Source organism: Motacilla alba, chromosome 4A (genome assembly GCF_015832195.1).
Source record: "Motacilla alba alba isolate MOTALB_02 chromosome 4A, Motacilla_alba_V1.0_pri, whole genome shotgun sequence".
Classification (NCBI taxonomy): Eukaryota; Metazoa; Chordata; class Aves; order Passeriformes; family Motacillidae; genus Motacilla; species Motacilla alba.
In genome coordinates, this window is record NC_052045.1 from 16042370 (window position 1) to 16055080 (window position 12711).

A 12711-nucleotide genomic window follows, 5' to 3' on the forward strand; every position below is an offset into this window, starting at 1 on the left:
CAGCACCACGAGTCCCAGCCCAAACACTGAAAACACCCAAAAAAAAAAAAGTATTTACAAAATCACTTGGAAGATGCCACGGCAGGCAGTGGAAAAAACCAACCCCCCGAGTCAAGAAGATTGTCTGCTTGGTTGGAAAAACACAAAGGTCACCGCAAGGAGTACATAAAAATACATGCTAACGTTGAAGAGGTATAAACATAACACTAAATAACGCTTTTTATACCCAGCTCAGCATTTAACACTTGCCCAGAGGCCTTTGATAAATCCCAGGTGCCTGAACAAAGCAAGGAAGCTTTTTCATTGCTATTTAGCAAAACAGGGAAAGTAAAGCACAAGAGAATAAAACTGTTCAAGACATCAAGGACCGAGTCAGAAAGAAACAGCCAGGTCTCCACATCCAGCTCCTCCATCGCCAAATGCCCTGCCAGGCTGCTGGATGGAAATAGAAATACTATTGTTAGCCCCAAGCCATGCAGACTCATTAACATTTATTTTAGTGCTATAAAATATATTTTTAAATACTTGAAGAAATAATCTGGAGGAAGTGCTAAAAGCTCGGAGCATATTTTCAATATGTCCCAGCTTTTCCAGGGAGATTTGAGACCTCCTGGAAAGACAGCGACCGTCTCGGAGGCTGTGGGAGCATGAGGGTACCTCCAGCCATGAAGCAGATGCAATTCCCTGCCCTTGCTTCTGCTCCCAGATTGTTCAGTGAGAGGGAAGTCAAAAAATGTCATTGATTTTAATTACTGGTGGACAAGAGAATCCCCAAAGTATCGTTCCCACATGTTTTTAATGCGTGTGGGTGTTCACATGCCAATGACACTTGGAAACAGAGGAACCTGATGCCTACTGGGTCACCTCCTCGCCAGCAGAAACCCTTCAGCAGGGACAAATCCTTCTGAGCACCTTCCACAGGGCCCCAGGTCCCTCATCCTGAAAGTTCATGGAGACAAAGCATGTCCGAATTATCAGGAGCATCTCCCCTTCCTTGTGAAGAGCAGCAGCCCCATCGATCCCCCAGCTCTTAGGAGAGGGGTTTGGGGTTGGTTGAGAGGAGCTGTGGTTATTCCAGAGGTACCCATAAGCACATCCAGAGAAAACCATGGTGTGGGAGAAGAGATTCAACTGGGAACAGGATCCAGAGGTACACGGGGACACACAGAGCACAGGGCCCTGTTCCTGCCACGCCCAAATGGATCAAGCATACGGACAATCCATTTTCTCTTAAATAAACACTTCATAACACAACTCCTGTTTTCCATCTGACCCAGCCAGCCTTGGATAAAATAAAATGGGAGGAGCCAGGGACTGAGAAGAAACAGTTCTCTCCCTTTTCCTTGTCAAAATGTTACTGGTTATTCATGTTTCACAGGCTTCCCATGAATTTGGGCAGTCTGTAATCGGTGTTCTGGTGGGGGAAACAAAGCACCACGACCATTTGTGCAGTTCCAGAGCAGGTTCAATAGACGTCCACTGTGCTTTGCCATGCCAGGCTTGGAGACACCACCTTCCCCAGCATCAAGAGGCCAGCCTGGCACAGGGCGCTGGCCATGGGACGGCACGACAGAGCTGGAGGAGCCAGCGCTCCGAGATGTCAAGGCGCTGGCTCTCCCCCGTGCTCTGGAGCTCAGCAGACGGCAGCGGTTTGGGTGCCCGTCCCTCAACAAAATCTGCACGAGCTGCACCAGGCCCCAAGTTCAAAGTCAAAAGGAACATTTGTTCTACAAGAAAACACATTGCAAACGACCCCTAACAAATTGTAGCTGCTGGAGCAGGCAGCTCAGAGCACAGCAGTGTTTCTCAGCCCCGTTGTTACTGCGGGCGCTGTGCTGCACGTGTGAGTGGCAAGGCAGGCACGGCCACAGTCTGTGTTTCAGTACAAATTACAGAGCAGCACCACAGAGCTGGAGAGGCAGCTCTGCTCTTCCCTGCATTGCTTCCCTCACGTTTTGATGCCCATTAAATTCCTTCCCATTTAGTTGCTTTATTTCAGCTCCTGGCTGCATAAAATCGTTCCGCGAGCGCCGAAGCCGAATAAATAATGGCAAAACTTTCCCTGCAAAAACTCTGAGAGCTGTTATGTAAAGCAGGGAGGGGATCAGCAGATAGAGACAACTTGGAGGCAACCTGAGGGTTGGGATTCTGTGTCAGCTCGATACACAGGGGAAATAACCCTTTAATCCAGTGCAGTGTATTTCATTTACTGTAGTGTTATCCAGTTCGAAGATGTTATGAAAGGAATCCCTGGAGAGACTTAAGACTTCAAAACCAGCCTGAGTTTGAACTTAATTCCACTGTTGCAAAAGGCTGGAGCTGTGGAAGATGACCTTTTCCATACCTTGGATGCCAGGAGCCATCCTGCCTCATAATGTCACGCCAAATTAGAATATTCTCTTTTTGTTTTACTCGGGATTTTGTTTTGTCATTTCTTTTTAATTAAAAGCATCTGTCACTGTTAATGAAACAGGGGAAAAGAGAAGAAAAAATATCCTAACACACAAAAAATTAAAGCTGGTGATGTCCAGAGAGATGGAGAGAGTCAGAAAGCTGGATAATTAACAGAGGAACTTTCACCTCCCCGTGAGATCATCACCAGAGCCCAGGTCAGGACCAAAGGATCACCAGTGCCATCTCCTTGATGCTCATCACCTGGACAAAACAAAAGGGATGCTCCCCACACACATCCCCCAGATCCCACTGGCAGCAGAGCCTTGGGTGGTCTCTTCTCCAATAGGAAATGAGAGGGGAAATACTTTTGAAGTGCAAATCCCAAAGTTGCTCAGGTCTTGCCAAGGTTATCCTGAATGAAAGTTCAGAAATACTTGAAAAAAACCAACCCATAAATCCATGCTAGTGAACCAGAAGCTGGTGGAATCCCGGGGGTGAAGGTGTGTGGTCTCATCTCTCACCAGCTGCAGGAGCTTCCCTGCCCAGGGGGTATTTTTAAGGAACCCTGCAGGAATTCATTGAACAAGTCATGGAAATCCCAGTTAAAGTTGTTCACTACTGTTAACTGCTTCCATGGACTTTCCTGTTTGGAGGTGAACCATAAAAGGCCAGTTTTCACTTGCTGCATCTTCCAAGTCAGATTGTGAGCGCAATTAAATGTAAATTTGTGTTTTCCAAAAATAGGGTTCCCCCACAAAATACTAAATTAATTACAAAATGTATTCCTAATGTGAAATTATTTAGCCTGTTAAAGCGGTACAAACAGCTTTATTGGATCATTAATGCTTAGAAATGTTCAGTCAGCACAGTTGGAAAAAATGTAAACTAAATATGTCAAGGATACGTTGCTTTCTCCACTCACTATTTTTTTAATGTCTTATTTCATGGTAGATAAGTGAAAAATCTTTTTACCTGACTTAGTAAGAGGCTCATTTACTCATGCAAATTTAAAACCAAGTGTCATAATACAATGAAATTATAAAAACATATCAAAAAGGAGTTAGTGAGTCACTAAATTTAGCTCCTAATGGAGTTCAAGCTGTCTTATACAGTTGTGTGCTAATGGGAAGAGCTCTGGTGGTCTGTAAACACCAGAGCAGAGCTCAGCAACCGTCCCACGTGCCCAGGGTTTCTGGAGAAGCCTTTGGGGTTTCCAGCCCTCCACACCTGAGGAAGTCTAAGGGAAACTCAGATTTTGATCCCAGCCAAGGCGAGGAATACAGCGAGCATTAAATAAGTTAAAATCCACTGCTATGAGCTCTGGGCAGCCCCAGGTTCTGCAGAGCCACATCCCAAGCTCTGATACCACACTTGGGGTGATTTGCAGGCATGGTCCTCAACATCCACAGGGATTTTCCTAATCCAGCCAACATATTAAGGCTGACATGGGGAAGCACTGACTTTGTGGGCTGGGAGATACTGAGCAACACGAGGGCTGGGCTGGGAATCTGGGCAGATCAAAGTAACAAATTAAAGTGGTGCCTCGGAAACAATGGCAGCAATTCGGGTGCCAGGGCAGGAGCAGGATCCTGGCTGGGGCTTTTTTCACTCACTGATAGTCCAAGGACAGCACTAACATGAAGTCTTTACTTTCCGGAACAATCTCATCCCAGGAGTAAGGAAAGATGGTGTAACAGAGGAAAAAGGGAGGGCCAAGGTTAAGAGATGACCAGTCCATCCAACAGAGCTCCAAAATCCATCAAAACCAAAGCACCTACTGGGCAGGGTGGGAAAAAGAGGCCTCTGCAGAGAAATTGGCTTAAGATACAGGGAGACAACTTCTTAAAGGTGAAAATGTCCCTATAACACCTTCCAGTGCTAAAGGGGCTCCAGGAGAGCTGGAGAGGGACTTGGGACATGGGAATGGAGGGACAGGACACAGGGAACAGGTTCCCACTGCCAGAGGGCAGGGATGGATGGGATATTGGGAAAGAATTCCTGGCTGTGAGGGTGGGCAGGCCCTGGCACAGGGTGCCCAGAGCAGCTGTGGCTGCTCCTGGATCCCTGAGGTGTCCAAGGCCAGGCTGGATGGGACTTGGAGCAGCCTGGGATGATGGAAGGTGTCCCTGCCATGGCAGGGTGGGACTGGATGGGCTTTAAGGTCCCTTTCGACCAAGCCATTCTGGCATTGTCTGACACCCCTGTCCCTGGGGGCACGCTTGGGTTTGGGTGCCAGCCAGCAGGACAAGGTGGCTGCAGCAGAGGGGATGGAGGGAAGGTATGGCCCCATGCTGCCCCTTCAGCTGCTGAAGAGCAAAACTGGGGGCCCAGCACACCGTGAAAGGAAGAAATAAATATTCCCAGTGCTTTCTGACCTGGCAGAAAATCGTGAAAATAAGGCCCTGTAAGGAGAAGAGGCGAGGGAACTAATGGGGAAACATCTTGTTGCATTAAGGGCTGTGTTGAAGGTTTACAGCATCATCTCCAGACAAGTCCACTGATATTCCTGAACCCTCATCGATTCACAGGTCAAACCAGGAATGAAAAATATCAATTTTAGAAAATATCACTGGCTGAGATACAATAAACCTACCCTGTCCCTATGTACAGGTAAACAGAGAGACCTTTCCACGTGAGAGTGAAATCTGCCAGAGAGCTTGGCTGTAACTACAAAATCCCTGACCTGTCCCCTTCTGTAACACTCACAGGCTGATACAAGGAATTAGGGAGATGTCCTACATAACTGCTTTAATTAATTTGTGAAATTTTGCACCCTTCTTGGAGGCGGGCGACGTGGCCCTCTGTGCTCCCTTGGATTGCCACTGCTCTCAATTTTATTTTTATCCCGAGTTCGATATGAATCAGGCTTTGCAAAAGACAAAACAACCCACTGTAATCATCCAGCATGCCAATTAAACTAAAAGATACCCTGGAAATTAAAATTAAATGCCATATCTATGAAAAGCAGCAGACAGCTTCCTCAGAAACAACAAAAAGAGCCCATATTATAGGAACACGGCCGTGGCAGCCCAAAATCGGCGCCGAAGCACTTATGTAACTTACTACCATCCTTCACATCTGCATACTGGAGGTCTTCATCAAACTGGGTATGTTTTTGCACGTTTATCATCAAGATTTATTGAAGTTGATTCCATAAATTTCATTGAGTTGTTCACTGCTGCTATTTGTTTCCAAGGCAACAAATGCACTTTGCCCAAGCTGCACAGTACATCACAATTGTTCAGGATTTGGGGGTCCCTGCCCCTGGTGCTGCACAGCGCCAGCACCTCCCAACGCCAGCCTGGCAGTGCTGACAATTAACAAATTTGGGGGGGATTTCTGGAAAAAACAATCCCTATTAAGGGAGAAAAATGTCAAATGAAGCAGGCAGGGAGCAGGCTGCTGGCGAGAAGGTGGGATTTGTGCAAAGCCCCCGCTCCCATCTCATTTACACCTCGGATAGCTGGAGGTTGAGAAATCCATTCGCAGGTTCAGGAGGAGCTGGAAGGTTCTTTCTGCACAAAATAATGACAGAAAGTCGTCCCTTTGTCATCATTGTGGAGAAAGGGACAACAGAAGTAGTGAGGGGAATGGAGAGGAGGAGGATTTACAAACACTGCACAAGCATCTCCCCATCAGCAGCACCCAGAGCCAGAGCCTGTGGCACAGAGAACTTGCAGGCAACCTTGGAAAAGTTTGGCTTGGGATAAGAAAAACCAAGCACCAACTGAAAGGAAGCACTGCTGCCCAATTTCCTGCTATTTGAAAAGTGGCATCGCTGCTGTCCTGGCCCCATCAGGGCTGGAAAAGCTCAGGGGCACCTCTCCCTCTGCACCACAGCCCCGTGGCACAAGGCACAGTGCTAATCCACACAGGATCACCAGAACATCTCGTGAAGAAGTGGCAGTGACAGAGGCAACCTCAGCTGCAGGAAGGCAAAATTCAAATACAGCAGACCAAGGCAAGGCAGGTTCTGCTCCTGGGGACTCCTCTGGGAAAAGCTTCCCACAAAAAGCCATTCCATCAGCATTTCTAAATACAAAACCAATCTCGGACACAGCAATGATGTTTCAACAGGACACAGCATTTTTCCAAAGATAATGAAGATATTTTTGTTTCTCTGTCATAAGCAAATATCCACGACTGAAAGAAGGAGTGGCTGCCAAACTCAGCACTCCAGGGCTGGCTGGTACAGACTGAACTGGAAACTTCATGGTGTGAGTCAGGGAAACCTGAAAACCATTCAGCTTCTAAACCCAGTCACCAGAGTGCCGTGTAGATGCAGAGGAGCCACCCCCAATTATCCAGAGCACAGGAAGCTGTAATCCCTTCCCTTTTCCCTTTCTTTTTTTAACAAAATTGCTTTGTTGGGTAGCACATTCCCTTGGATTCCCAGAGCGATCAAAAAAGACAGCATCCCTGATGACAAAAGCCACTCGTTTTTCTGCTTTCAGCCTTAGAAACGTTAAAGGATTGTTTGCTTTCTAAGTGCAAGTCCACATTTAAGAGGAATAAAGAATTTCTCTGGCAGGCTGGATCAATGATGCAGCAAGCCAAGCATGCGACCTCCCGCAGGGAGCCTGGGTCCGGCGCTCCTGGAAACAATAAAATAACCTTACACTGCTCCTGATCGACTGCACGATGCGGGGAAGGGGGGGGAAACTTACTCCTGACCCTCGATATGGGAAAGAGGGGGAAAACTTACTCCTGACCCTCGATATGGGAAAGAGGGGGGAAACTTACTCCTGACCCTCGATATGGGAAAGAGGGGGGAAATTTACTCCTGACCCTTGCTGCAAGGAGCCACCCCCTTCTGAATGAACTGACGGCTTTCATTAGCACTGCTGTGATCATTTCATCCCCTTCTCCCCTTCGTCAGACTGGCACCCAGGATGCCAACTCTGCTTTCAAAGCCGTGGCAGTGGCTGCAGCCCGTGAATTGCCCTCTTCTTCCAGGAATGATGTTGGAAACAGACGGTCCTTGCAGTCGGGCGACGGCTGAAGAACATCCCACGCTGCCGAAAACATCGAATGTAAGGATATTCTCCAGCCAGCAGCACAAAAGCAGGGAAGGGTATAAATAGCCTTTGAGGAGGGTGTATAAATAGCTGTAGGTAACATTTGTATGCTATAAAAACCCTTCCTTTTTGGCCCAGCCTCGCAAGAGTGAGTTTCCTCTCGCAGCACTTTGGAGACCGGCTTCCCCTCGCCTTGCAGTCAGCACAGCAGGGAGAGGACAGGGACTGCTCTGAATCCACTACTGCAGCCCTTGAAAAAGGTGGAAGTGAATTTCCCTTGCTGTTTAAAAGAGATCCTATCAAGGCCTATCCTAATAGGAGACCAAAAACTGGATATATCGGGCTAGATCCTTCTGCAGGTGGCAGGCATGGGGCAGTGTGGGGCTGGAGGGAGTGGTGATTTTCGTGTGCCTTCCTTCGACATAAAACCCAAGTGATTATGTGGCCACACGCACATCTCAAGCTCTCCCTCTCCAAAACGAACCCAATCTGTCAAAGTGGGAACGGGGCGCTGCCAGCTCCAGGCTGGGGGAGCAGTGCAGTGACAGTGGCATCTGCCTATCACACCACCCCTCTGCCCGGGCCATTCTTACCAACCAGCAGAGGATACAAATACTCTTAAAAAGGCCTTATTTTCCTCCCAGGCTATTTGCTGGCGCTGCAGCCTGTGGGTTCACACGGCCAAAGCAGTGGGAATTTCACATGCCGAGCGGCTCAGCTCGGCCGTCCCCATCCTGTGCCCCATCAGCGACCCCAAAGATGCTCCAGCCCAACCCCATCGCTCTCCACACCCCCCTCGGTTCTCCCCCTGACGAAGCAGTATCCTGGCACAACCACACAGCCCCGATCCCGCCTTCCATCCCTCCCGAAACCCCCGCTGAGGGCGCAGAGAAGCCGGGGAGGGAGCAGCCCCCTCCCGCGCCGGCTCCCCGGGAAGCGGGGCTGGAGAACAAGGCTCGGCGATGAGCGCTGGCACCGCTCGCCTGCCACCCGGTGAGCGGCTCCCCGCGGCGTGCAGGTGGCTCCTTTGATTCCTGATTACTTGTCAGCCTTCCTTCGGGCTGGCACCGTGCCTGGGTCAAACTTTGCAGCGAGCGGGTCACCCCACGGAACAGCCGCTCCAGAGATGCTCCCGGAGCCAGCGCGGGGCTCGCCGCACCCCGGGCCACCCCACGGAGGAGGGACACGAGGTCCCGAATGCCTCTCCAGGGAGGGCCCCTCACCGACGTGATGCCCCCCAGCCGAAAGCTGGCACAGCACGAGAGCTGCAGAGTGGAGCTGTCAGAAAAATCCCTGTTGAATTTGTCCACCAATTCATTGACGACAAAATGTTACCTCAGAATATGCCGGTTTCAGCAGAAATCACACAGGAATGTCTTGGAAACCCCAACATCCAGAGCAGATCACAGCATCATCTGCCAGGGAGACACCTGTGTTCAGGACCCTGCTGTGTCCAGCTCCCACCGAGCATCTCCCACACCTCCAGGGGCAAAGCCCAGGGAGCAAAATCACTGGAGCAAAACCTTCCGAGGTTGTGGAGCAAAAACCATCCGAGTTTGTGGAGCAAAACCTTCCGAGGTTGTGGAGCAAAATCCATGCAAGGGTGTGGAGGAAAACCATCCAAGGGTGTGGAGCACCACAAAAAGGCACAAATGTGTGGACAAGCCTCTACAAAGCAAAAAGAGCAGCCTGTCAAATCCACAGCTCCACAGGCTGGTAACAGCAGCTCTCCCAGTTCCGTGTTCTTCAATAAAGCTGGGAAGCACAGGACTCCACTGGAGGATCGCAGCATCCTCCAGCCCAGGCAGGCAGTTGGGTAGTTTGGCCTTTTTTAACTTTGCCCAGACCCTGCTTTAGCTCATTTTGGGCACAGGGCGTTTCCCAGTCTGGATTTGACCCTTCAGCTGAAGCTCTCCATGTGTTTGAGTGCCTATACCAGCAGGGACTGTGTGTATTTGTGGGAGAATGGAGGAGCTAATTCAGGGCTTTGGTGAGATGAAAGGAAAAACCCTAATTAAAATAAGTTTTAAAGCCCATCAAGATTTTTTTGTCCCTCTTATTCAGATTAGCAGCCAAGCTAAGATTCCACCTGGATTCCAGAAGTGCTGCTTCCCTTCTGCCATTGTAAGACACTACACCCCACACAAACCTCAGAAAATAGAAATAGGGGGGAAAGCACATCTGACAGTAACTAAAACTACAGAGACTTCTCCAAGAATGCAAAGTAATGCCCTGATTTTGTAAAAAACTTCCTTCTGCCCCACCCAGCTCATGACAAGCACTGCTGGGAGCACACCACTACTCACAGAGGGTCCAAGCAGCTTTCCTTCTTCACAGAACCATGGAATGGTTTGGGTGGGAATGGATCTTAAAGCCCATCCAGTGCCACCCCTGCCATGGGCAGGGACACTTTCCACTGTCCCAGGCTGCTCCAAGCCCTGTCCAAGCTGGCCTGGGCACTGCCAGGGATCCAGGGGCAGCCACAGCTGCTCTGGGCACCCTGTGCCAGGGCCTGCCCACCCTTCCCAGGGAAGAAAAGACTGGTTCACACAAGGATTTGGATGACAAGGACACTCATTGCCCTGCGGATTCTCCAGAGCCAGCAAACACTGACAGGAGCAACCTGACTGAGCAACTCCAACCACCCAGGCACGAGTTCTCCTCTCAGCGTAGGGAGCTTTGTCCCAGGGCAAAAGCAGGGGTGGGGCAAGGACACATTTCCACAACAGGCTGATTTTTAAAGAAAAATCCCAAAGCAGAGCCACAGAATTTCTGCATGTTCACAACACTCACAACTGATCCTGGCAGAGATGGAGCAATGAGTGATCATCAGAGCATGAGAAATGCAATTTAACATCACAGTTCCCCAATCCCTGACTCTGCTTCCACCACTGTTTGTGATCCCCAGGCATCCCCCAGCACCTCCAGGAGAGAATTTTTTGAGGAACATCTGCAGAGTTACAGCAACAGTCTCACACAAATGCGTTTTACAATGAGGAGCAAGCACAGAGTCAGTCTCCCTACCATAATTCCAAGTAACAAAACTGTATCAAAAATAACAAAAATCCTTTGTGCTCAGAGGTTTCTCCAGCAACACCAGTCCTGACCTTCCAGTCACCCATCTGCCCTCCAGCCCCAGAGTACAGGATTTGGATGCTTGCTGTGATATACAGCAAGGCAGGGAAGAGGAAAACCAGCATTTCCAGGCAAACCTTTTGACAGATATTTGTTCTCAACTCTACAGCAGCCTGAGCCAGGGCATTACCTGTATTGCATCCCAGGTACCATCAGTTTGATATTGAGATTGCTTTAAGAAAAAGAAAAACCAAATTGATTTCTTGGGAGGATAAACTCGCAGCTAAAGGGAAAAACTACAATTACACTTTTCAGCCATGAAAAGTAAATCAGATGGTGCTGAAATCCCAGCAGAAAACACAGATTAATTAAAGTCTGCACTTTCTAAATCTGTTATTCAACTAAACACAGCTGTTAAAAAAATGATGCCTTTGCTGTAATTTCCATGTACATTCATACCACCGAAATACTGCAAAAAACATTATTAAGTGTGTTCAGTGGCTGCTCGAGTTGAACAGGAAAAGAAAGCACACACATATCTTTAATTATGACAAGGACTGCTTTCTTTAAAAGAAAAAAATTTACTTGGGAGCTCAAACTCTGCCTCCATGGATGGGCTGGAATTTATTCCAGTGGGAGGAGAGCAGGATTGAGACCTTGAGGTGGAGCAAACCAGCACCATCTCAGCAGGGTGGGAGCTCAGGGTGCTCCCTCCCCCTGCCTCACCAGTGCATGCCCATGGCACGTGGCATCCATCAGCCAGATCCCAGCTTTCCTTCTGGTGCAAACCCACTTGTGCTTCCAAGTGCTTTTGGCCATCTGTCCGTCACAGGCAGCACTTCCCAATTGCACTGATTTCATTAACCCTAATATATTTTAAGATCTTGCACAGATTAAAAAAAAAACCCCAACCACCATCAGTTACTCTGCAGGGCCTCATCTAAAAGCCCATCAAGGCGAGGAGAGGCTCGTGCTGACCCCTGAGGATCCAGCTCTGCTTCCACACTTTATTTATCAATTATTCATCAGGAGACAGCGCAGTTACCGACACAGGGAAATCCCACAGGACACATGTCCTGGTCCTCCTGCACATCCCAGTCCCTGCCAGGCTCTGGGGGAGCCCTGGCAGGGTGAGGAAGAGCACAGAGCTGGCAGAGCACAACCACACTGCCACCCTGCCAGGTGGGGACAACCCAACACGCCCCCCAAAAAAGCGTCCCTCCTTTTTCCCCTCCTTTCCCTCCAAGTCACCATCAAGGCTCAAAATGGAGAGGTCTTTGGAGAAATTGAGAAATGGCAGTGATTTGAGCGGGACCTCAGAGGCACTCTGCAATTCAGCCCAGCCACGAGAAACTTCCTTCCCAGCCCCACCAGAGCTGTGCCTCCCCTAGGGAGGAGAAAGCAGCGCTTGAACTGGGGAGAAGGGAGAGAGGCATGGGAGAGCCCTCGCTGCCTCCCAATGCCTCTGAAATCGTTCCAGCTCGAAATACAATTATGATGATCTAATGCAGTCATATATTAATGTTGGCAAGAGCTCCCTGCCTTAATACCAGCCCGGAAAGCCTCCTGTAATCCAGACTGTGAGGTGACAGCAGTGCCACCAACACACCCTCACAGCCACTGACACCAGGGGGACTCATCTGTGAGCCTGGAGAGGGAAAACCCATCAGCTGCATTGCCAGTGCTCTGTGAGACACCAGCCACCACCGTGGTCATCCAACAGCCCACCTGGAGCTGCTGTCCCAGCAGGGAGGGCACCCAGTCACCACCACCCCCAAGTGCCCTGAGTCCCTGTTTGCATTTAACCTCAACAGAAATTACCATCTTTTCATTGCCCTGCATTTCTTTTTGACTGTTGTTTTGGTTTTGAGTTTTGGTTTTTTTTTGGGAATGCAAAATTGGATGGGAAAAACATACATTCAAATGTAAGGAGGCCGTAAAGAAAACCATTCTCAAGTCCAGGGAGGCCCCTGAGTGTCCTCCCAGTCACCTGTGTGGGACAAGGAACGTGTTGAACAAACTGGGCTAAGCAACTCCTCACAACTCTACAGAAACAGACACTTTTCAGGAGGTTTCACAGTTGCTGGTTTTTGCATGAAACACCTCGCTGCACCTACTTACTATTACCTTTTTACCTAATCTACCCAACCCCATCAGTGTGCATCTTCTGAGAGTTCCCAAAATACGATCAACTTGGAGAAAAAACAATGAAAACCAAGGAACT

General features: G+C 49.1%; 1 protein-coding gene across 5 annotated transcripts in view; it reads right to left on the bottom strand.

Annotated features, from left to right (window-relative positions):
• Nucleotides 1–12711, bottom strand: part of NEXMIF (neurite extension and migration factor) — a 164562-nt gene that overhangs the window by 56223 nt on the left and 95628 nt on the right. The window lies entirely within an intron of this gene.